Below are 24472 nucleotides of genomic sequence, written 5' to 3' on the forward strand. Positions count from 1 at the left end.
TATATTTAAAAAGCAAAAAAAAAAAAAAAAAAAAAAATATTTTTTTACGCTGTTAATTCATTTTTGATTAAAAATAAGAGTTACACTGGCACATGTCTTTGAAAACATGATTTATAAATTTAACGGAGAGTAATTCATATTAAAATCTATTGTCGCTAAAATCATTTTCTGATATAAAATTAAGTGTTACAAAACATCTCAATTTCTCTAAAATGTTGATACCCTCAAAAATATATACGATACATGTATTAACATTTAATAGTTTTTTTTTTTTTTTTTAAAAGGTGAAAATAAGGAATTAACAGTGATCGATTTCAAAAATCTATAAACAATACAAATCTATGAAGAGAGCATAAAGCACGGACCTCTGGAAATTCCAGAGGTTGGATCAGGTGCCGAGGGCCTCTGGAAATTCCAGAGGTTGGATCAGGTGCCGAGGAGGAGACTTAACTTTTAATTTATAAAATGTAATTTAAATAACAAAAGCACGGTAGATACTAATTTTAAATTGTGGATTATTATGAAATTCATTATTCTGAAACCATTTTAAAACATGGTGAACACAATCTATATGTTAACAAATCAAAGTTAGAAAAATGGAATAAAATGAAAAGCGCATTATTCATTTCATATCAAGAGAGGTTTTAATTGAAATCGAAACGCGATCTCGAAGATTCGAAACATATGAGGCGCCGTTTTGGTATTTACTACCAAAAAGTGATATCACCTATTCGAATAGGTGATATCACCTATTCAATTGGTGATATCACCTATTCGAATAAGTGATATCACCTATTCAGCTTCTGAATAGGTGATATCACCTATTCGAATAGGTGATATCACCTATTCGAATAAGTGATATCACCTATTCGAATAGGTGATATCACTTAATTATTTTGAATAGGTGATATCACTTATTCGAATAGGTGATATCACCTATTCAAATTAAATAGGTGATATCACCAATTCGAATAGGTGATATCACCTATTCAATTTGAATGAGTGATATCACTTATTCGAATAGGTGATATCACCCATTCGAATAGGTGATATCACCTATTCGAATAGGTGATATCACTTTTTGGCAGTAAATACCAAAACGGCGCCTCATAGAAACACCATGCATTTTCATGACAGCCCCATTTCTTTCTAAGCAATCTTGATGAGAAATCAAATAATAGAAAAGAAACTAAGCTTTTTAAGAATTCGATTTATTCTCCAATGACTCCTCGATAATTTTATGACGTATCTTAAAAACCTAATTGTCAACATGAAAAGGAAAAAAACAACAACAAAATTTTAATTCAAGGTTATGTTCACCTTTTCCTGAATTCATATATCAAAATAAGTATGACACATTTTACAGATCTCTGTCAGGATAAGAGAAAAGATTGAGAATCCTTTATAGAAATGGTCACGATCGATAAATTAGCCTGTATTCTATCGTCATTTTTCAACGGAATTCTAGTTGTTTTATGAAAGCTTTTTTCTTGATGAACATATAAATAAGAGTTATAGCTCTGCCTTTCCCTTGTTGCCTGCTTACCAGTAATTCAGCTCAGTAATCTTGGAGAAAATATCAGATTTCTGGGCCCTTTTCTGCGCTAATCTTTATTACCTTTTGACATGAAGTATTGTTTCACAAAATTCTTGAACAATTATAGTATCTCAGCAGGGCGCCGCTCATGATCAGTATCATTGAAATATCGGTCGCACATTAGAAAGCTTAGTGGTAATAAAGAGTTCGTGTTTCATATTATGTTAGGCCTTTGTTTTGTATACTAAATTTGAATACGGAATAATCTGTCTACCTGGTCGCAATGCATAGGTCTCATGGCAGGTGTGATCGGTCGAAGGGGGATGTTTCTTCCGCCTAGACACCTGACCACACCTTTGGAATTTTTGACGGTTCGTGTTTTACGCCCTATTCACATATTTGCATTGTTTATAGGGTTCTTTTTTTTTAAAGAACCGTTCGTGTTTTTTTTCAACTTTTTCTTCACAAAAATATCTACATCAAATAAGTCCAGGTAAATCTCATTACAAGAAAAATAATAACAATTTAATACATCCTCATGAGAAATTCATGATTTAATTTTGTACTAAATCACGTGGGAATATGACGTATGTTTGCAAAATTATAACAGAAATGGAAATAATTACATCTTGGTTCTTTTAATTCAATAGTATTAAGTATTTTCCTTAAAAAATCAAAATAAAGTCATTTTTCAACTGTAAATAAATGTACATAAATCTTCAAACTGTTAATTTGTAAGGCAGTGACAATGATCAAGTCGTTTTGGTGGAGAAGGCAGTTCATAGGCGAGTGTAGAATTGGTACGTGTTTTTGGATGTTGAATTCATTATTAACTTTGAGGATCCGTAAAGTCTTAAATCTTGATGAAATGTTGTTGCCAGAATAAGAAAGGGAAAGGAAACAAGATTGATTGATTGTATATTGTTTAACATCTCGTTCAAGAATTTTTCACTCATATAGAGACGCCATCATATACCAGTGAAGAGCTTTACTTGGCACGCAGGGCCATTGAGCGATGAAAGAGGGATCTTTATCGTGCCAACGCCCGCCGTTACTCAAGGCCTCGGTTTTTAGACCTGCAACTTCACTTCAAAGTTCCGAGTGCTTGTGAAAGGAACAGTTGGTACCTTTTTTTTATCGACATAGATCAGTCGCAGCCGGGGTCTACTGTTCGTTATCTCGCAATTTCATCCAAAGAACTTGTCACAGAAGCCTGTGGTAGGGCGTTCGTTTTGTGATAATGACATCCGGGTTCGATTTTTTTCTTTCGCCGCGCCGCGTAAATTCTTAGAAGTAAACATAGGTAGTGACTGTTCCTTCGCCAAGCACCCGGCATTAGAAATGAAAGTCATGGGTTTTTCGGACGAAACCTTAAAAACTGAGGCCCTGTGTCACGGTAGGTTTGGCACATTAATGGATCCTCAATGCTCAAAGGCTCCGAGTTTGACTCTAAATTTGAAACCCTTCATTGGTATATGATGACGTCTCTAGATCTAAATGAGTGAAAAATACTCGAATTGGACGTCAAACACCAATCAATCAATCTTATCATTAAGGGTGATGTGATTCTTTATAATATCAAAGTATTTGTTCTTACAAGAAAAGGATCCAAACCTATGTATGATATTTTAAATAAAACAGTAATTAAACCTTCGGATAAAAATAAATGCATGGGGCAGATATTTTGAAATAACTGAAATGCACTGAAGTAATATTTATAATTTTCCATTCCTTATGACACAAAATAGTAAATTACAAAGGTTTTAATTGAAGTAAATCACCATATTCTAACTACCAATAGTCTTATATATAAAAAAGGCAAAGCTTACACAAAGTTTTCTACTTTTTTGTAAAGAAGAGGAGGTAACAATTTATCATTCAATCTGGGATTGCCCATTTTGGTACTACCAACTTGTTCAGAGAGATTTGAAAAAAAATTATTAGTGTTTGCCAAGCAAAAGATATTAAATTGAATTTAAATGCTAAATCATTTATTTTTGGTGAAAAAGTGTTAATGAAATCTCAGAATATTGACAGAATACTTATCCATCTATCCAAGATTTTCCGAATCTATTCCTAATAGAGTTGTTTCTGAATATGAATCGAATCTGAATCTGAAACGAACCTGAATCGGAGGGATCTCGATCCCGATTTGAAAACTGAAAAAATATTAGCACAAGAAATTTTCTAAATTATACAATGAAAAATGATAGTACAAGATTATTGATATTTTTCAGTGATTCATTTTTCACCTGTATGATGACAGAGGAGTATACGGATTTTAAATTTGAAAAGTGTTTGAGCTTTCTCCCCCTTTTGAATTTAACTAGTTCATAATCACTTGAGCGAAATACAAGTATCTATGTTTAATATGACATTAAAAAAATGCCTTGTAACAACAATGAAAAAAAATCAGTGGATGGTGTTTAGATTTTTGCATTTGGATGGGGGTCTATAAGACGGGCTGACGGACAAGTCAAATTATATAAACTGAATAACAGAACAGGTACCCATTCAATTCAAGGGAAAATTAAAGTTATTGTTATATTATTCAGCTACTCACTTTATCGTTCCTTGCGAGAATCGTGTTCTGTGCCCTATTTTAAAAAAGTCTGTTTAAATGTTTATATATGAGTCGTTTTATATATTTATAGGTAATTGAAAATTATGTCGCATAAATTACTTTTTCAACAACCCCATGACCACCGCAGACCTTTTTTTTCGAAAGTTTTCTGCGATTTTCATTGTATCTACAAGTTTCTAGTACAAACGTTTTCTTTCATTTCTCAGTGCTTGTTTGTTTGTTTGTTTGTTGTTTAACGTCCCTCTCGAGAATTTTTCACTCATATGGAGACGCCACCACTTGCCGGTGGAGAGCTGCAAATTTTGACCTATGCTCGGTACTTAGGGCCATTGAGCAGTGAGGGAACTTTTTCATGCTAGCACCGACTGCGACATGGGACCTCAGTTTATACGGTCTCATCCGAAGGACCGGTCTCCACGTCCCACAGTGGGATTCGAACCCTTGATGTAAGGATCAACTCCTTACCCCGCGACTCTAGAGCAAATGCTCTACCACTACGCCACGCGGTCGACAATGAATGTAGCTTGTTAAAATGGGTAGTAAATGGGTAGTAAAAATAATTTCTCTCCAACATCTCAATGATTTTAACCTGTCTCCTCCTTTCTTCATTTTCTTACAATATTTAACACAATTCTCTCAAGGAACGAATTCCTTGTTAGTTGAAAAATACACTTAAATGTAATACAAAACTGATATTGTTTCGTATGTATTGAAAAGACATTTATTACAACATGTAGTAAGTAATATATATAGAATACGGGGATGGGACGCGACTGAACCAAAGAAAAAAACCTTATAACGAGCCAAAAAAAAAGGTCTTCAGACTTCATTAATGAGGGGCATAACCATAATTTTGATTTGTTTATATTATGTAGTACATGTATATAGTGGCAAAATTATTTTTAAAAAAAAAGGGGGGGGGGGGTTACTGGCCTCCATGTCTCACCCAGTTATAATTGGCCTCATGTAATGCTATTGATTTTGACGACATGGACTTGGGCAGTTTAGTAGCGATCAAGTTGGGTAAGGTGAAAAAAAAGCATTCCAGATTTTTCAGAGTTATAAAATTGTATATAATATAGTAAGTATATAAAAAATAAACTTGCCATCCCTCCACTTTGAGAAACACGCTCGTAAGCTGGTCGAGGAGAATTCTAAAGCCCATCAATAACCCCCCCCCCCCCAACACACACACAGATCTATCAATGTGTTTTTCACGGCTGGAGAGAGTTGAGATATTTGTCAAAAAAAAATCCGCGTCGGAGTAAAAGTAAAAGGCTGACAAACCCGTAGAACGTTGGGGGTCAGGGTGCCGCCTTCCACTTTTTTCTGAGTAAAGTATTTTTCTATCCTAAATTTTCATTTAGAAACTGGTTGTTAACCCCACTCCCACCCCCACCCCGACTTTTTGTCGCTGTATAGGTCTAGAATTTGAACAGTTAAGGACTTTTTTTTTGCTTGTCAGACGACTTTTTTTAAAAAACTTTTGCTACGGGCCTGGCTGAATATTTATCTTACCTTTGGAAATTTATTGGTATGTTCCCCTCCCCGCCCTAAACAGAATCTCTGGTTCACTATTGGCATTTTAAACACATTCCCCAGCCCCTATGAAAAATAAATCAAACTAGCTTACTTCATAAATTCTTCTTTTTTTCACCATTGTTACATATAATATATACAAACATAATATCCATATACGATTTATGTCATGGTCTTGTTAGTTCCAGGATATAATATACAAACATAATATCCATATACGATTTATGTCATGGTCTTGTTAGTTCCAGGATATAATATACAAACATAATATCCATATACGATTTATGTCATGGTCTTGTTACTTCCAGGGCACTTTTAACTTTTCGTGCACGTTACAGATTGTTATACCACAGGGAAAAATCAATAATCATATCCTCAGTGTATAATATGTGTTAATTTTCAAATCGGGAACGAGATCCCTCCGATTCAGATTCGTTTTATATTCATTTCAGATTCGTTTCATATTCAGAAACATCTCTATTTGAAAGCTTTGTTATACGAGTACACTGTAAAAGATGAAAAAAGAACTCAGTGACACATTATGTGGCAAAATGGTTTGTAATATTTCAATCTATTGAATTATTGAATTTCTGTGGTAACCATTTAAAATTATAATCTGTGAATCCCTCAAAACTGCACTGTTTTAGGTTTCTTTCTTCTTCTTTTTTTTAATAACTTTTTTCTCTTTTTTCAAAATTGAGCATATGAAAACAGTATGTTTCAGGACATAAAATGTTTTTTTCTTTTCTTCTTTCTGTTTACCAATTTTCTTTGACAAATTATATCATTATATGCAATATTTTGAAAAGTAAGAGCCCAACTCTTTCTTTCTCTGCTCTCTTCTTTCTTTCTCTCTCAAGAAATTTTCACTCTGATTCTGATTAAGATTTAAGTTTATTTATTTTTGTCTTATACATATATTTTCATAGAAGTTTGTACACGTGTTTGCTATTTCTTAGAAAGTTTAATTAAAAACAAAACAAAATTATTTTAATCTACACAAAATCGGGATACTTATTTATTAATTTGACTTGTTTGGCCATTCTCTTCTCGAGAAGATAATTATATACTACAATGCTAGACTGCCTTTGCCCCATTCTACCCAGAGGGGGAATGACTTTGAGAAACTATAATATATACTTTGTGGGAAGCTTGCATATTAATTTGACTGATTATGGCTCTACATCTGCAGTTTTCATCTTTTTATTCGTATGATGTTCAATGAAACATTGTCCACTTTATTCAGCCTCAGGGTCATAATCTGCAAAAATAACAAAAAGTATCTACGTAATACGCAAAGAAGCTTTCAATGTAGAATTTTCTTTTGAGGAAGATTCCTATTGATGCACTCTATTTTATCATTTTTTAATCATCTCCTCGTAGAAGGGAGATTGATACTTTATCAGAGAATTGTAGACATGGTTGAAGTTACATTGCTAAAAGTTTGATAAGTTTGTCCAAGTTGGTCAGGAAGGTATGGAAAATAGTCCATATGTCGAAAGGTAGATAGGCAGACATATTGATAAACATAAACATCGATCAAACAAAGCTCATCTGAGCCTCTGGTTCAATGAAATCCAAAATGACATTTTTCTTATGGTCTGAGAAAGGATGAAAAACTAGTCCGGGCGTATAGACACACCTTATTTGAACATATTTTATTGACAATGTGTCAATGGGATTGAACACAAGTTCCAATAACTTAGGTAGTCCTCTCTCCAGCTTACTGTTGATTTATTCTTTTAAAAGGTCTTTAATATATAATTGTAAATGTTGATAATCTCTGATTTATAGTTAGAGCAGAATGAAATTGTAAATCCTGCGACAAAAATTATATATAATATACATCTTGTAAAGGAAAACATCTCTATAGATTTTTAGACTGATAAATACATGTAGGGCCAATCAATTTTAAGAGCTTGATGGCGCAATTATAACGAAAGTTACAAAATAAATAAAACTTTATTGTTGATTAAAAAGAAATTGCATTCCCCCATTCCACGGTACTTCATTGAAAAAGGATAGGTTTTCAGGTATCATCGATTCATTTTGTTCTTTTATCATTATGATCTAAAGTCCCTGATGTAACAATCACTTGAAATTTCATAGGTAAGCATTCAATATATTGTCTGATGTTCATTTAGAATTCCAGATGGGTCATTTTGTTTCAAAGAACATTACTGTTGGCATTTGACAGATGAATGATGTCCTTAGCATGGTTAATGACATGAGGTACATTTACTTTAATTAAACCAAACAAAATAAATTTGCTCAAGACAAATATACTGTGTTAGAAGATAAGGAAGGATTTTCTAAGATATGTCTCTACATAATGTAGATTCTGTTGGAAGATTTACATCATCGAATTAGGTGATATAATTTAATATTTATTGATTCAGAGAAGAAACATCCGGGAGATAAGATACAATATTAGATAAATGTGACAAATCATATCTATCAGACTGTTGTCCACTCCTGCTTGACAGCTCAGGGGAAATAAATGCTCAATCAATGACACATTTTATCATAGACACTGTAAGACAAATCAACTACTGAATAAGATTAGAAGCAAGAGAAATTGGAATTTTCATAATTGATAAATTTCTTAGATGTAAGATAGTAAAAGATGGTGGAAGCGGTGTTCTATAGTAACACCCTCCACCCCCGGAAAAACTGGACGCATGGTAATTTCATTCACATGGGGAAAAGAAATTATATAGCAGATTTTCCCCCATAGTTGGACTTCCCTCAAAATTAGATTTTAGAAATTTGTTTAAGGCAAACTCGTCAGGCATAATTAGAATCAAAGTTTTGAATGAAAATAATGTCGACTATATAAAAGTATTGTTTCAAATAAACAATTTATTAATTTTTCATCGAATTACTTGGAAATTTATGGGATCAGGTGCCCTGGAGGAGTGTGAATCCCTGCCGATCAGTCACATCCGCCGTTTGCTCCTTGTCATGATCGGAAAAAAACTAAAAAAAAAATCCGTAGACAATTCAGTGTGTAAATAATGGCCTAACAATTAGCATGAAAAAGTCAGTTAACATTTGACTTAGTGATAGGTTGTATTTGCTAACAAGGTCATTGTATCGACCATAAAACTTGCGAAAAGATACCTTCAAGCGAGACTGTTGATATCCTTGTTTAATCAACTTCTTTGTCAACAACTTGCCTCGTTTTAGAAATTTTTCATACGTAGAGCATGCTCTTGTTATCGAATCAACTGGGAGACAAAACCCCATATGCAGGTGATAAGGGTATATTGCTACATAAGTAAGGGAAGCTGAAAAATAAAACTAAAAAAACTAGTAATTGATTTATTTCCTAACAAAAAGAAAACATGTACTTTATTAAGTGGTAATCGAGGTACAGTAAAACTCAGTTAATTAGAGGAAGTCAATGCGTCTTGGAATTTTTCTTCCTTATAACCGAGATTCCTTATATCCTATATGGAACATAGGAAAAAGTTCTCTAAGTGATTAAAAAAAATCTTTGTGAACAAGATTTCCTTATAACCGAGTTTTGCTGTATTCAATTATTGCAAATTGCTGCATATATATGTAAAGTCCTTGATGAAGAATAAGAGGTAAATCTACCTTGTAGTAGGTTTTTCTAGTCTGGCTTTAAAATGGGGGGGGGGGTCCCACTACAATGCCATCATTCCATGGGGGAAAATCTCCTACTTAGCCATTTTACCAGGGGGATCTACTATATATAACCAGGGTTTTTTGGGGGGGGGGAGATGACTGGAGAGAAAGGCTCCTAAAGGGAACCCACGACGGGAGTGACCGATCGACAGGGGATACTTGCTCCTTCATGGCACATGATCATACCTCTGATGTTTTAGAGGACCGTGTTTGCTCTGCTCCGCTTCTGTATTGTTCCTATGGACTTTTGATCTTGATTACTGATCGTTATCTTCATACTATACATTGTTATTTATAAACATGGAGCAGCTTGGTAAAATAATCTTAGGACAAATTAGGTAGAAACAATTACGTCGATATCCCCACTTTCTTTCTGTGATTCATATTTTTTATTATAGAAATTATGTAACCTTTACGATTAAACTTAACTCAGCAAGACAATATCTAGAATGCAGGAGTTGTCTGTTCTTATTTCATTGTCAACTGTGATACATTTTAATCATTAAGCTAGTAATTTTTTAAAAAGATATTCGATTCTTTGCTTAAAGTATGTGGGTGGTATTTCTTAAAATTTGTATGGGGTTAAGGATATAAATTTCGATTTTTTTTTACTCTTTCTTCCTTTTTTCCAAATAAAGTATGCCCTATATGGACTTTGTGGTCCCAACATCAAGTGAGGACCTAAAGGTATTTTCTTTGCTAAATCGTAATAACATGTTTTGTAATTTAATCAAACAAAATAGTATCCTAATTCCATGTCATAGATACATGTATTGAGTTATAAAATGATACGGGTAATAAAATGTCAGTGTAAAAAAGTAAAGGTATTTTTGCTAGTGCTACGTATACATAAAGCAGCAAATTAAGCAATCATTTTTGGTTGATGTTTATTCACTATAATGTTAAGATTACGTTCAGTTTTACACCACTTCTTAGACAGGTGTTTTAAAATATCAAACTTTTATGTCTTTTGATACGTAATCATACACCTACGTAGACTTAAAACAAGAAAAATGTATTATTCATTTATTCATTGTTAGATTATTATTATTATTATTATTTTTTTTACAAAACTGACTGGTATACATTCATAAATATAAATTTACCTTTGCTAGTACAATTACAGGTATTGAAGACAGTATTATATAAAACCCTTTATGCAATGCATGACAGAATTTCCCAAAATGTACTGAAAATGGATGTCCTTCTTAATAAGATATGAGATATACACCATGAAATAAGATGTATTTAGAACCAGAAAATGTAAATCTAATAATTGCACATAGAATGGGCCAGTCGTCTCTATTTTTTCTAATGATTTGGTCTAAAAGAAATTTTTCAAAATTTAATAATCATCAGATAATTCCTCGAAATATACAATACTTTTGATAACTAAAAGGCCTTCAAGAGTCCACCAACAATAGACAACAATTTCACAATATGCTTTTTATGTACTTAAAATAATCCCGATGTTAAAAATACATAATTTAGAAGGAATATTCAGTCGGAAGTTTTTAATTATTGGCCATCACATGATATGATTGTTAGAGGAGAAGCTTCTAATACTTGACAGAGTTGTATGAACTTTGACATCAGCTCTTATTTGTTAGAATGATTAATTATGGTATAAACCATATCTTATTTGATTGGCTGTTCATCTTCTTTTCGTAAGGTGCTGTGTATCGCCTATGAATAAGTTAGTCTGACTCTTACACAATACCGCGTCAAAGTGATTGATCAGGGTAGAAAAATATGTCTTTATCTTTTTTTGTATGTCTGTCAATAAGGCACACGACAACAGTAATTATTTTTTTTGAATAATTTTAGAAAAATAATTTGTAGTGTAATTTAACGTAAGTTTGTCAACCCTTGTACCAATACAGAGTAGCTCAAGATGCCAACAGGAATTGTTTGGCAGACTATCTGAAGAAGTTATACTTTGAAAAGCGTAATTTTAGAGCATTCAGAACTTACAAGATTGTCTTATTTTTTTATTTTTATTTTATAACTACATTAATTTATTCATATTTCAAGTTTTCTGAATCATTATAAGCTTTTTTCTTCAATATCTCGATACACAAACGTTTATTTATCGTTATTCTTTTCTTGTTTTATTAAATTTGTTTATATAAACATAACATTTCTATAATATACTAACTTTTGTTGAATTTTGAAATAATTCTCTATTCCATCTGATAAAGCACGCTGAGAAACATATTTGAAAAGCCTAACACTGAGCAACATAATACTCCCGAAGATATCTGCATAAGAATGAAAATTTATTTCTTATTAATCAGCTCTCAGAAAAGAGAAAGCAATCCATACCCACTACAAAAGGTGATTTTGATGTTTAACTCAAAGGAAATGGTGAAGTTAGCGAACAGCGAGCAATCTCATAAATCCTCTATACAAAAACAACCGGTCACGGTAGCCTATTGGTAGGGCGTTCGATTCTCGTTCGCCGCGCCGAGTCAAACCTAAGACGTAAACATAGGTAGTGTTCCTTCGCCAAGCGCCGGGCTCAAGAAGTGAGAGTCACGGGTCTTTCGGATGAGACCTTAAAAACCGAGGTCCCGTGTCACTGTAGGCGTTGGCACGATAAAGAATCCTCACTGCTCAATGGCCCTGAGTGCCGAGTATAGGTCTAAATATGAAGCCCTTCAACGGTATACGGTGACGTCTCTATATGAGTGAAAAAATATCGAATGGGACATAAAACAACATAAGTCAATCAATCATATTGAAAGATCTATACAATACACATCATGAAGATTGCAAACAGACTAACTCCTGGAAACACCAGAGCTGGGGTCAGGTGCCAAAGAGAAGTAAGCATCCCCTATTGACAGTCAAATCCGTTCGTTTATTTAACATCCCTTCGAGAATTTTCACTTATATTAAGCCGCCACCACTTGCCTGGACTCTTGAGCAAACGTTCTAACCATTGCACAACGCGGGAGACTTACTACAAGATTGGGGAAGCATAAATCACCTCGTTAGTCATATAATTTAATATTTAGTTGGCCATTAATGTGGATAGTCAGTAGAACATCCAAATATGACACAGATGTTGCTCTGTGATTCCTTTTACTTCATTTGACCTGGCATTTATGGAGTCAACATACATGTATGAATGATAATTTGTTAAACATCGTCGATTTATCTAAATGCCGAAAGGACGGCATAAGCTAGAATTTCCTTCTTCTTATAAAATAGACAAATAAAATAGGCTTAGTAAACATTTCTGGGTTATATAAACTAGATTTTATTCTATATTATCGGATTGTTTTAAACCAGACTGCTTTTTGTAGAGGGAAAAACTCTACATTTGAGTTGTTATTAGTCCCCTACCGGTGAAACCGGAGGGGACTATAGGTTTCCTCTGAGTCTGTCCGTCTGTCTGTCTGTCCGTCTGTCTGTCTGTCAGTCTGTCCCACTTGGTTTTCCGCACTTTTTTCCTAAACGCTTGCAGATATTGAGCTGATTTTTGGTATGTGAGTGTATCTTGATGAGTTACAGACCAAGTTTGCATTTCGTTCCGCTTCATCGATTTTTGACGGAATTACAGCCCTTTCAATTTTACGGGTTTTCCGCAATTTTCTTCTAAACGCTTGTACATATTGAGCTGATTTTTGGTATGTGGCTTTACCTTGATTAGTTATAGATCAAGTTTGCATTTCGTCCCGCTTCATTAATTTTTGACGGAATTACGGCCTTTTCAATTTTTATGGGTTTTCCGCAATTTTCTTCTAAACGCTTGTACATATTGAGCTGATTTTTGGTGTGAGGCTTTACCTTGATTAGTTATTATATTAGTTTGCATTTCGTCCCGCTTCATTAATTTTTGACGGAATAATGGCATTTTCAATTCTTAACGGGAACGGAACCAGATTACACTTGCCGGTAGGGGACTAGTATTGCTAATGCAATACTCCCAGAATGCTTGTTTTCTTTGCTAGAACAACAGCTGTGTTTTTATATTCATTTCTGACAAATGGTTGTAGTAAGGCTACCAAAATATAAATTTGGTTTTTTGATTGATTGAAATACGTCCTTTCCAGCGTATTTCACAAATGTTTGGACGCCAGGTATTTCCAGTGCGTGTCTACATATTTGAATCTTATGACCATTGAGCAGTGACAGTTTTCTTTCCAAATTCTATCGCGAATAGGGACCTTGTTTCATATCCAGATAATTATTTGGCGGTCGCCAGAAACTTATCTGGCGGCCGCTAGATAAAATATTTTTCTACCTGGCACCTACCGGCTTCCGTACACAACAAATACAATGCTTGAATTTGACAGCGATAGTTTAAAGAAGTACATTTCTACCTAGTTTTCTGTCAGACATTTTCTGAGCTCGATCCTTGTAAGAAAGTAAGAAGAAAACTGAATTCCAATTTATACCGTGATAAAAAACAATATAAAAAAGTAATTTGTGAACAGCTTTTCATCCAATCAGAAGGCTCTTTGTATATGAGACTTGCCAGATTAATATTGATGTCACACGTCTTTTCTATGCATTATGATAAGGTGCAACTATCCTTGGTGTAAAGACAAATTATAAAACTGAGGTATTCGGTTAATTATTCCAAATGGGAAAGTCGGGTTTCAAGCTTTATAAAATATCATCTCACAGTATTTTACAATGGGAATTTGATCTTCATAGCAGAGGGGAAAAGTAAGAGGGCTATTTTTTTAATGACCAAATTTTAGCTGAAATATTCCAATTTTTTTGTCGAAAACACGACATGGAAATACTTAATACTTAAATTTCTATTCATGTAATAAAGATAAATTCTTTAGGATAAAAAATATTTAAACCAAACTATAGATATATAAACAAAGATCTATTTATCAGGCAATTCATTCTTACTGGACTATAAGTAAGTCTAACAAAACATAATAATAATTAGAAAAAAAGATTATCATTACGTCCTAACCAAACAAATTTATTTTATGATTTACTTATTTTAAATTGTGTGCATCTTAATTTTTTCTAACCAACATGTGACTCATTTTTCTAATACTTAAACCCTTTTTCTGATTTTGAAGTGAAGGCTCTACTTGCATTGGTCATTGTTCTGGGTGTTTTCGTAAATGTATTCGCTCAGTTTGGTAACAGTGTGCAGTTAGCCCAGGTGCAGTTCTATGAGCCTATTTATGCAACACAGGGAAGTGGATCGGGAAATCTCTTTGGAGGAAATAATGGATTTGCCGGATCAACTATGGGAGGCATCTTGCCAATCATTCTTGCCAGTACGTATAGTATCTTATATCAAGACATGCTTGCGTCTGTGAAAGATAAATGTAGCATTGTTAAAGGCTGTGGTTAATTTAAAACGAAACTTATTTTTGAAGAAAACTTAATCAGACAATTTAAAATAAAAAGATAAAAAGAAGAAGAAGATGGTCTGCAGGAATCGTGTGTATTATTCATAGTTTTAATGCCCAGTCAAGCAGACGATATGGTCGACTGACCACAGCTGGAAAGAAACGCATTTAGGAAAATGTTGCATTAATGCATTGAAATATCTTGTCAAATTGTAATATTTAAGTCTGCTTATCTTAACAGTTACGATAAAATAGTAACACTTAACATAAATCATTAAAAAGAAATATATGGTGATAGGGAATAGTCAAATGGAAATGCATGAAAGTTTCTGTTGGTGGGAAGAATTGCTTTCGCTCTCGGTGTAACAGAAACAAAATTGAACTATCTTAAAATCTTAATAAATCAGTAAATAAAATTAAACTGACAAGTGGCTTGATAAAAAAAATAAACGCCCCATGCGAGGGGTTCGAACCAAAAACATATCTACACGGCGGGTGTGACCGGTCGGCAGGGGATGCTCACTCCTCCATTGCACCTGATCCCACCTCTGATGTTTTGGAAATCCATGTTTGCTCTGCACTATTTTGTAATGTTTAATGGACTTTGTTTCGTTATCTCCATATATTTCATCTATTCATCACTACCATGGACAGGTAAAGCATATCACTGAGCTATCGTCGTAACATATTTCTTGTTGGATTTAAAACGACAATGATGAGGTGCTTTTATACAATAAATTGTTTTCGGACAAGGTTCATTTTTATGCTCCCTGGGTCTTCTCTCCTTTTTTTTTTTTTTTTTTTTTTTACAAATTTTTGTTTCTTTCTTCCTTTCTTTAGATTAAAATGCACACAAATAAGTTTAAAAATTGTTAAGAAAAGACCCAGAGATAAAAAAAAAATTATAGAAAAACGTGTGTAAAATTGTGTACCAAATAAATAATCTAGCTATATTTCAAGACTTATCTTAGAAAATAAAGACACAGTATCGGGTAATTAAATTCTTAATAATACTATATTTTTCATCTGTGTAAATTCATTTTTAAAATGAGTTGATGAAATACTAGATATAAGATTTTCCGATGTAATCTTGTAAAATTTGCTTTGTATTTGCATCTCTACCAAATGGTTTTAGAGTTGTTGTATTGTAGATATTATTCGAAAGCAATTGCATGAATTGCATATATATTTGATAAAAATATGGAAATTGAAAATAGCTGACATGAGTTCAAATAAAGAATAATTTAAAAATCTATAAACTTTTTCTTTTAATTACAGTCCTTTTGTTATTAATTTTTTCACCTATGGTGATTGCTTCATCCACAAGCGACGATCTTTTTTCTGATAACGATGCCAGATAAAGGTTAGTAGATACAACAAGAACTGACATAACACTATAGGCAGTTTATATGAAAGTCATATATCCTGATTTTCGGACACTTGCATGTCATAAATAAAAAAAAGAAAAGAATTTGTTTGGAACTACCATACTCACTCATAAAGTAATTACAAACAAATCTTGCAATAATTCCAGCTTTAAATATTTTTTATTGTCACTATATAATTTTTACTATTCATTTTTTTGTAGGAATGGTGGAAGTGAAAGTGATTTCATTCTTATCACTGTCTGTGATATATAAAAAATAAACAACATTAAAACACAGTTTTTCCCCCAAATCATCTGATCTTTTATTTCAATCTAACGTATATCAGCCATCTATTCTTATAGTTATGACAAGTATCATTAGTGGACATGCATCTAAGTCATTTAAGGAAAACATAGGAATACCTTTTATATTTTCTTCCTGTAGAAAGTGATGGTTATTCTGAAAATTGGACAGATCTTTTTATGTTACAAAAACAGCTTGCTGAATGAAAAATCTTTAGAATCAGTGGCTGCGTATGAGATCTCGGTTTACAGAAAAATACGGTTTACTTTCTTGTAAAGCAATTTATGTAAATTTATCTTTGCTGCTGTCAGTATAGCATCTGATCCCACCCCTAATGATTTTGGAGGTCCTTGTTTGCTTTTTTCCTGATTTGTCTTGTTTCAGTGGACTTTTGAGCTTGATGTCTGTTTGTTATATCCGTATTCATTTTAACTATCGGACATGTAACTCTGCTGGTGGACAGTCTGTCCACGAAGATACTAGTACTTGTCTTTCGGTATTTATTCATTCATGAGTAGCAAACAGTACAACGAAATAATACTCGCAGACACGTCGCCCAGTATGAAAAGGTGTCACACTTTTGAGTCTATAAGGGACACAGATTCAAAGAGTTCAATCGGTGTCCCTTGAATAATCCTCAGGGATATCAAACTTATGTCATATATGCAGTCTTCTTAATCCCAGTTTTGGTAAATCCAACAGTGCATACGACAAATTGAAGGAGTGTAAAGTTTCTATTAGATATATTTGACGATTCCTTTTCCGACCCCATGTCTTCAATTTCCCGGTGTTCTGTCAAAAACTGTAAAACCTGTAATGTTTTGATTACAAGCTGTTCTTTCTCTAGTAATCTTACTGGACAGAGCTACTTTACCAAAACTTGGAAAAATCTTAACTGCAAATCTTCTAATGTTGTCTACAGAATAGATTGTACCCATGTTGGTGAAACCCAGGGTTCTCTCGATAAAGGAATATCGGGCATATATTTCAAATTAATAACGGGGCAAGCGGTTTCTCAACAATCAATTTATTTTAACTGATCATTCCGTTTTGTCAATAAGAATTAGAATTCTAGAAAAGATTTACCATCATACTAATAGCCCATCATTGAGTAGGCAACGAGAAGAATATTGGATTTGGAAACTAGGCACGGTTTTTCCATATGATAGCAATGGCAATGTCAATTGTGTTGGGAATCTTTTAAGTCCACAGTGTAGCACTATGAATGTGATAGGACTTTTTAACAATACCCAAAAGCGTAGTCATGGACACAGGTCTTACAATAAACCTATTATACACAATGTCTCTTTTGATTTACTACTACCTTATGTAAATAAACAGTATGTAATATATATATATATATATATATATATATATATATATATATATATATATATATATATATATATATATATATATATATACGAAGCTTTACTCTGTCCGTTTGAAAGTTTTAAAAAGTCTAGTTGAAAAAGTCAAGGAAAGTCCATATTTGTATTCTTCGACACCAGAATATAGGCTCGGATCTCTGATTATGGATATTGCAAAGCAAAGGCTTTTTAAACCGCCACGCCAAGAAAATACATGTATTGCTCAAACAACCCTAAAGCCTTTTTTCCTGTCGTTATATCAGTGTGTCCCCCTTCCCGGTTGAAATAGTTTTTGGGCTATTTTATGCGTTGGAAAATTTTTGAATTCGGTACACGTGTTTGTCTTCAAGGAGAAACACTCCTTCCTCTTCTTTCTACGAATACACATTCCATGATTCACTTTTTTCTGATTGTTGCTTTATTGTTGATTTAATAGGGCTGAATCCTGGAAGCGAATAAAGTTGTATTAAAGATCACCCTACAAGTAATATCATCTTCCAGCATTGGTAGTGAACAGCTGTCATTTGTAATCAGGTGGCTGTCATATATGGAATTCTATAATTTTTGGATTTTTAAATTTTTTAGAAATATGTTTATTTTTGCTTCGTTGTTTTTCTTCTATATTGGCATTTCAATTGGGGTGTTTTCTGGGCTTTTTATAATCATTGGTTGAACCTCTCAAGGTCAAGATGGTCTGCAATTACAAATGTGTTTGTAACATTTTCCTTATTACGTACACAAATTAATGTGTTTATTAATTAGTACATCACTTCCATGGAGTTTCTTTTAAATGTTGCAAAAACATTTTGGTCATTTATAATAAACTGAAAATCTTTTTTTTTAAAAGAAGAAGAAAAAAATACATGTATGGTGCTACGAATTAACAAGAAGTTTGATTTCATGAAAGGAAAACAATACTCAAAAAATATGTTTAACTCGCAATCTGAGAGACTTTTTGAGACTTGACAGCCTAATTTATCCTTAAGTTTTATGCTACGCTATAACCTGTTTATTGTATTGAATCAAGTTTATTATCATTTGAAACGGCAATTCCTTTTGCTTCACATATACTCTTTCAAAAAGGAAGATTTAAACTTTCGCCGTATTTTCACTTTTATTAACATCACTGGTTTTTCCCCAAATCCGTTTTTTTCCCAATTAAGGACCGTTAATACAAACAAACTTTAAATAGGCAATTAACTTCAAAAGGACCTGAATGTTTCCGTGTTTTAACTTGTTTCTGTCTTAAAGCCGAACATTTAAACATTGTAATGATTGATGTTGTTTTTTAGTACCATGAAATATATGGAGATAACGAACAGTATTCAAGCTCAAAAGTCCATTATACAATACAAAATAGGAGCAGAGCAAACACGGACCTCCAAACATCAGAGGTGGGATCAGGTGCCATGGAGGAGTGAGCATCCCCTGCCGACCGGTCACACCCGCCGTGTGCTCCTTGTCATGATCGGGAAATGTTATGATAAAATACCACGACAGCCTTGAAGTGACGTCATATGTGACATAATCAAAGGGGATTTTTTTTTCATTATACCTCAAAGGAACGAGTCCGTCGTGGGTGAATTTTATAAATGACTGATAATTTTTTAGAAAATTTCTAGACATTTCATTTAAAAGTAAGCAATTACTTATTTTGTTGGACTTATTTACAGTATGTACAATTCACCGTGCATTGGACACAAATTAACTATGCATCGGACAATGTCAGTTGCATGGATAACTACTTCCTTTTTTGTATAGAAATAACATAACTAATATCAAACTGGCAGCTGTTTTTGCATAGGAAATAAAATATAAACTCGACATATTCAGCAAAAATCGATGTATGACAACTAATAGCGGCTCTCTCTTTTTCTTCAAATTAAAAGATTTATGAGTATGATAACCCCAGAGACCAATGCGATGTATTACGAGGCATTACATTGCAAGACCTTAAGCGATGTGATGAAACTAAAATCTCTCCACGTCTGTGCATCGTTATAGTCAATAAAATTAAAGTAGAGAGTTAATTTTTCAAATGAAAAATAAAAATATTTTCAAGTCACTAATTTATAAGCATTTCAGTTATTTTAAAATCGCGAAAAAGGTAGGACGTTTTCCCGGTTCAATATGCCGTTTATCCGATGCATGGTGAATATTGTCCGAACCATGGCGAATTCTGGCTCATTCTAAAAAATCATATTTTCTCAATGAAAAATTGATTCATAATTTCATATTTTAATTTAATATATAATACACGTTATGCTCTACTTTGAGAAAATTCGGACGGTGTACATGTAGCTGTGTGGCTCTGTTATTGACAGGTTTGTTTTGAACGATTGTAAGACTGTATACGAATGTTGCTCATAAAGTTCGTGGACAAAAGCTATAATTTTCTTAACATAGCCCACACTAGCAAACGTGTACAATAACGTTAACGTTTTAATTAAACCATAATTTAGTAAATATATATATATTTATTACATTTTCAATAGTGATATACTGTGATTTATTTATTGAATAAAAGAGATATTTATTTTACAATGTGAAAGGATACCAAAATGATATTCTGTCACAGTGTGAAAGGATATCAATAAAGGTAAAAATGATTTCTGGCATGTCATAAGATGGAGATAGCAACTAAACCATCTTGATAGAGACTAAAACTGTAAATTTTCTCACAAAGATATTGCTAAAATCCATGCGACAATGTTTTCAGTCTCACAATTGCTAAGCTATGACGTCTCAACCGCTCAGCTGTGAGGTCACAGCATTTAATACTGTGTTAAGAAAAAACAGAGGCAATTTGCAAAGAGGAGAAATCAAAGAAAATGTAATAAACATTTCAAGGTTTTGTAGTTGGATATGGAATTTATTTCACTCGTGAGACAGGATTTTTTAATATTTTCACTCATGCTTCACACACGTGAAAATATAAAAAAAAAAATCCTGTCCAATTCGTGAAATAAATTCCATATCCAACAACAAAACATTGAATATCCTCTATAAATATTAAAACAAAATTAAACACACTATTTTACGAACGTTATAGTTAAATATACTTTGTATATGCAAGCTGCACGGCCCAATCAGACTTAAAGCTAATTTCATGATAACGTCAAAAATATGGAAATTGATTTTTTTATCACATGTTCATGGACACATGCTTCATTTTCTTTATTATGCCACACTGCCAGGTCTGTGCAATAATAGTTATGTATGGACCATAATTGACCAGGTTGATTTAATTCTTAAAATTCAGGTTGATTTAATTCTTAAAATTCAAAGGAAAATACACGATAATTTACGAGCGTTAACAATATAAAGACGTCACTTCGTATACACAAGCTGTGCACAAGCCCAGTTCGACGTTGCGCTAGATTTATAAATATAAATTCATGTGCTCTTAAATACTGAAACTGATGAACAATAAGTCATATGAACCTGAAGCACATTTGCAGCTCTGTTCTGCAGCAAGTCAAATAATAAAGAGGGTGTGTGTGTATAGAGCATTTATTACAAATGCCAAATGAGATTACAAATTTTACAATTTCAGAATGCAGCAGAAGGTGGGGCCCAAAAAATATCCCACACCTTATACAAAGGAAAACTAGTACATGTATTTTCTACAACAATAACAATATGCATGGAGGAATGAAGGGATGGAGGTGGGTAAAATTTGTAAACTGCCTTTTAGGAGCCGAAAGTTATTTTGATAAGGATGAGGCTAATAGCCGTAACTAGATGACGCTTAAATATAAAACCCGGAAAAACCCCCTCAAGACCCATGAATTGACACAAAATAGTGATAAATAAAAATAACACAATCTTGTATGTATTTAGATCACATAAATTCATTTATATCCATAAATACACATGAATAGGGATATCCTATTTTCATCAAATAACAGTGGTTTTCCACTTCTTGTACTATTTCTGAAATTGTAGATATCGTTGAAAAATCGTATACACCAAGGAACTAAATATATTCTAATAATTTTAAGTTGTATAAATAAATATTTTGTCTCTGGTTTCTTTTTAATCATATTAAAACATACACTGTAATTTTATGATTGGACGTCGTTCCTATTGGATGGCCGACGTCGCTATTTCTGTCAATTTTTAAAACATATTTCTTACGATTTTTACTTTATATTTCATTGTCCGTATAGGAAGTGATACTAAAGATATCAGAAAAATGACGATAGCCGCTTTATTTCTGTTTATTTTCATGTGGTCCTAATTTTCACATTTCAAAAAATTCAAATTAAAATCTCCAAATAGTGGATTAAATATGCATAAAAAGCTGAAAAAAATATTCTGTTTCCTTGGATACGTACTCTTGTATGTAGATTCCCAAAACTTTTTTGATTGATATTTATGAACAGCTAACCTGACTTTCATTTATTACTACCACACAATCTCTAACTGGATGCAAGAAACTGCCTGATAGGGTTTTTCACTGCTGTAACGTTAATAAAATCGAAAATTTTCCCTTCTTCGTAACCATATCAACAGTGTTATTTTCTTCATCAAACTTTATCAATATATGATATTCAACTTTAGTTCTATCAGATAAGTACTATTCAAGGCGAGCCAAATAATATTTTCCTTGATTAAAAGGTAACTAAATTCATTGAGTTGTTGGTTGAGTTTGATCATGTTACATAAATCATTAGTGATTACTGAACGTTTTCTGCAATTTTTAGCAATTAGAATGTATCTAAATGTACCCATGAAATATAATTTAAATACTTTCGTTGTGGCATAAGTGGCAACAAGGTGTCATGTTTTCGTGAGAATGGTTTGTCTGTTTTCTTAAACCATTGCTGTGACGTCATGCCTTTGTTCTTGCAGTCTAAAAATTTACCTGTAGCCGTCCGATAATAATAATTAGCAGTCCAATAATATATTATCGGACGGCAGTGATAACAAAATCGGACAGTAGTTTAAAAACAACAACTCGAGTGAAATCAAGGTTTAATATGTCCAGAAACCAAAGAAAAAAAAGTTAGGGAGAAAAAATTCAGGGAAAGCGAACGCGAGGAAATTAAGTTGTTAAAAATAGCAAATCCAAGAAGAAACTGAAGTTTTAACCTTCCTCAAAAGTAACACTTTCCATTCGTTTTTTTGCAAAGCGTTTTCGATACAGCACTGTGAATAAGCCACTTTAAATCCATTTCTGATAAAGAACCAGTCTGCGAATCTCTTCATTTAACGAGGTTTGTTCGCCGATGACCGCACTTTTAAAACCCAAGATTTTCATTATATCATCCAATCAAAATTTTAGATAAAAATCCGCATTTTTACTTTAAATGCATTTTGAAGATATCATCCAACACTGTATCTGTATCAATGTCAAACGCACTTAATAAAAAAATATTCCGAATCATAAAAAATCCTTCATCACCTGACCACTGTCGATAGTTCCTGCTAAGCCAAACGACTGCCATTGAATGACTGAAACAAAAGAGTTCACTCACTGATTTTACTGTCTAAAGAAAAAAAACTTTCTCTTTTCTTTTGTCTACTTATTAGATGGTTTCAGGTAGAAAACTATTGATGCCTGAACTCCTATTGTGTAATTATCGGACTCCTCCAGGTAACTTTTGGACATTTAAATAGCAATGTTTTAAGTAAGATATATGCCTCATACAATTCTATATGTAATGGATATATGCCGAATACTGTTCTATATGTAAAATTATCAGACTGTTTGAGGCCCGTTAGAACTTTGAAAAAATTAAAATCTGAAAATTTTTCAAACATCAATAGCATCAAAACTTTTTCTACACTTTATAAAACTATTAAAGACCCAGGCTTTTTGACATCATAGACAACTTCTTCCTGAATAAAAATGGAACTCGAAAATTTTCGTATCTTGTGATTGGTCCTCTTCAAGATTACTTTGTTAAAAATCATTTTGATTCTACATACAAGTACTCTAAAGTTGATATTAAAAAGATGCCGGAGTTCCTCATTGACAATATCTATGTAGTCTTTGGAAACCAAGTCTTCCAAAAATATGTTGGAAAGTCTGATGGGCATTAATTGTGCTTCTTTATTAGCCGACCTGTTTTTTTTTTATTTCTATGAAGTTGAATTTATTTTTAAAAAAAATTCTACATGAGAAGAAAAATTTTGCTGTGGCAATCAACCCGTCGTTTAGATATATTAACAATAGTTATTTTCATTTATATATCAAGTCGATATATTCTAGTGAACTCGAGTCTGCCACGTGTTTCATATTGGAGGTTTTACTGACTATAAACAATAATGACCATCTAATAACTAAACTCTATGACAAATGGGATGGCTTTAGCTTTTCCATCATCAACTTCCCTTATTTTATGAAGTAATATTCCAACATCACCTGTACATAGTGTTTATGTTTCACAATTGATTCGAAACGCAGGAACATGCTCTGAGTACGATAAATTATTAAATAGAGCAAGCTACTGTCAAATAAGTTGGTGTTACTAGAATTTCAACAAGCCCTTTAAAGTTAGCTTTTCATACATTCTACAACCTATCGTTGGGTCAAATTTTGTATGACATGTTTCATATCCTTTGCTAGGTCATTGCTTTATAGTGAAATTGACTATGCAGTACTTCGTATACCTGATCATTACATAGGATGGCAGCGGGTGTGACATGTTAACATAGGATGAATATTCCTCCTATGCATCTGTTCCCATCTCCATTTCCATGGGTTCGAGTTTTTGCCCTGTCCACATTTCGTTTTGTTTACTGTATTAATGATCATGAGATTGACCGCTGTTTTG

General features: G+C 33.0%; 1 long non-coding RNA gene across 1 annotated transcript; it reads left to right on the top strand.

The window, feature by feature from the left end:
- The first annotated feature begins 13911 nt into the window (after positions 1-13911).
- LOC133183526 (uncharacterized) lies at positions 13912-16324 on the top strand. Its single transcript, XR_009720663.1, has 4 exons — positions 13912-13994; positions 14369-14572; positions 15926-16010; positions 16236-16324. It is a non-coding gene; the product is annotated as an uncharacterized LOC133183526 (long non-coding RNA).
- Positions 16325-24472: the final 8148 nt, after the last annotated feature.

The sequence above is a fragment of the Saccostrea echinata genome, unplaced genomic scaffold, assembly GCF_033153115.1.
Source record: "Saccostrea echinata isolate AGI-Se365-2 ecotype Australia unplaced genomic scaffold, CSIRO_AGI_Sech_v1 ptg000009l, whole genome shotgun sequence".
NCBI classification, from domain to species: Eukaryota; Metazoa; Mollusca; class Bivalvia; order Ostreida; family Ostreidae; genus Saccostrea; species Saccostrea echinata.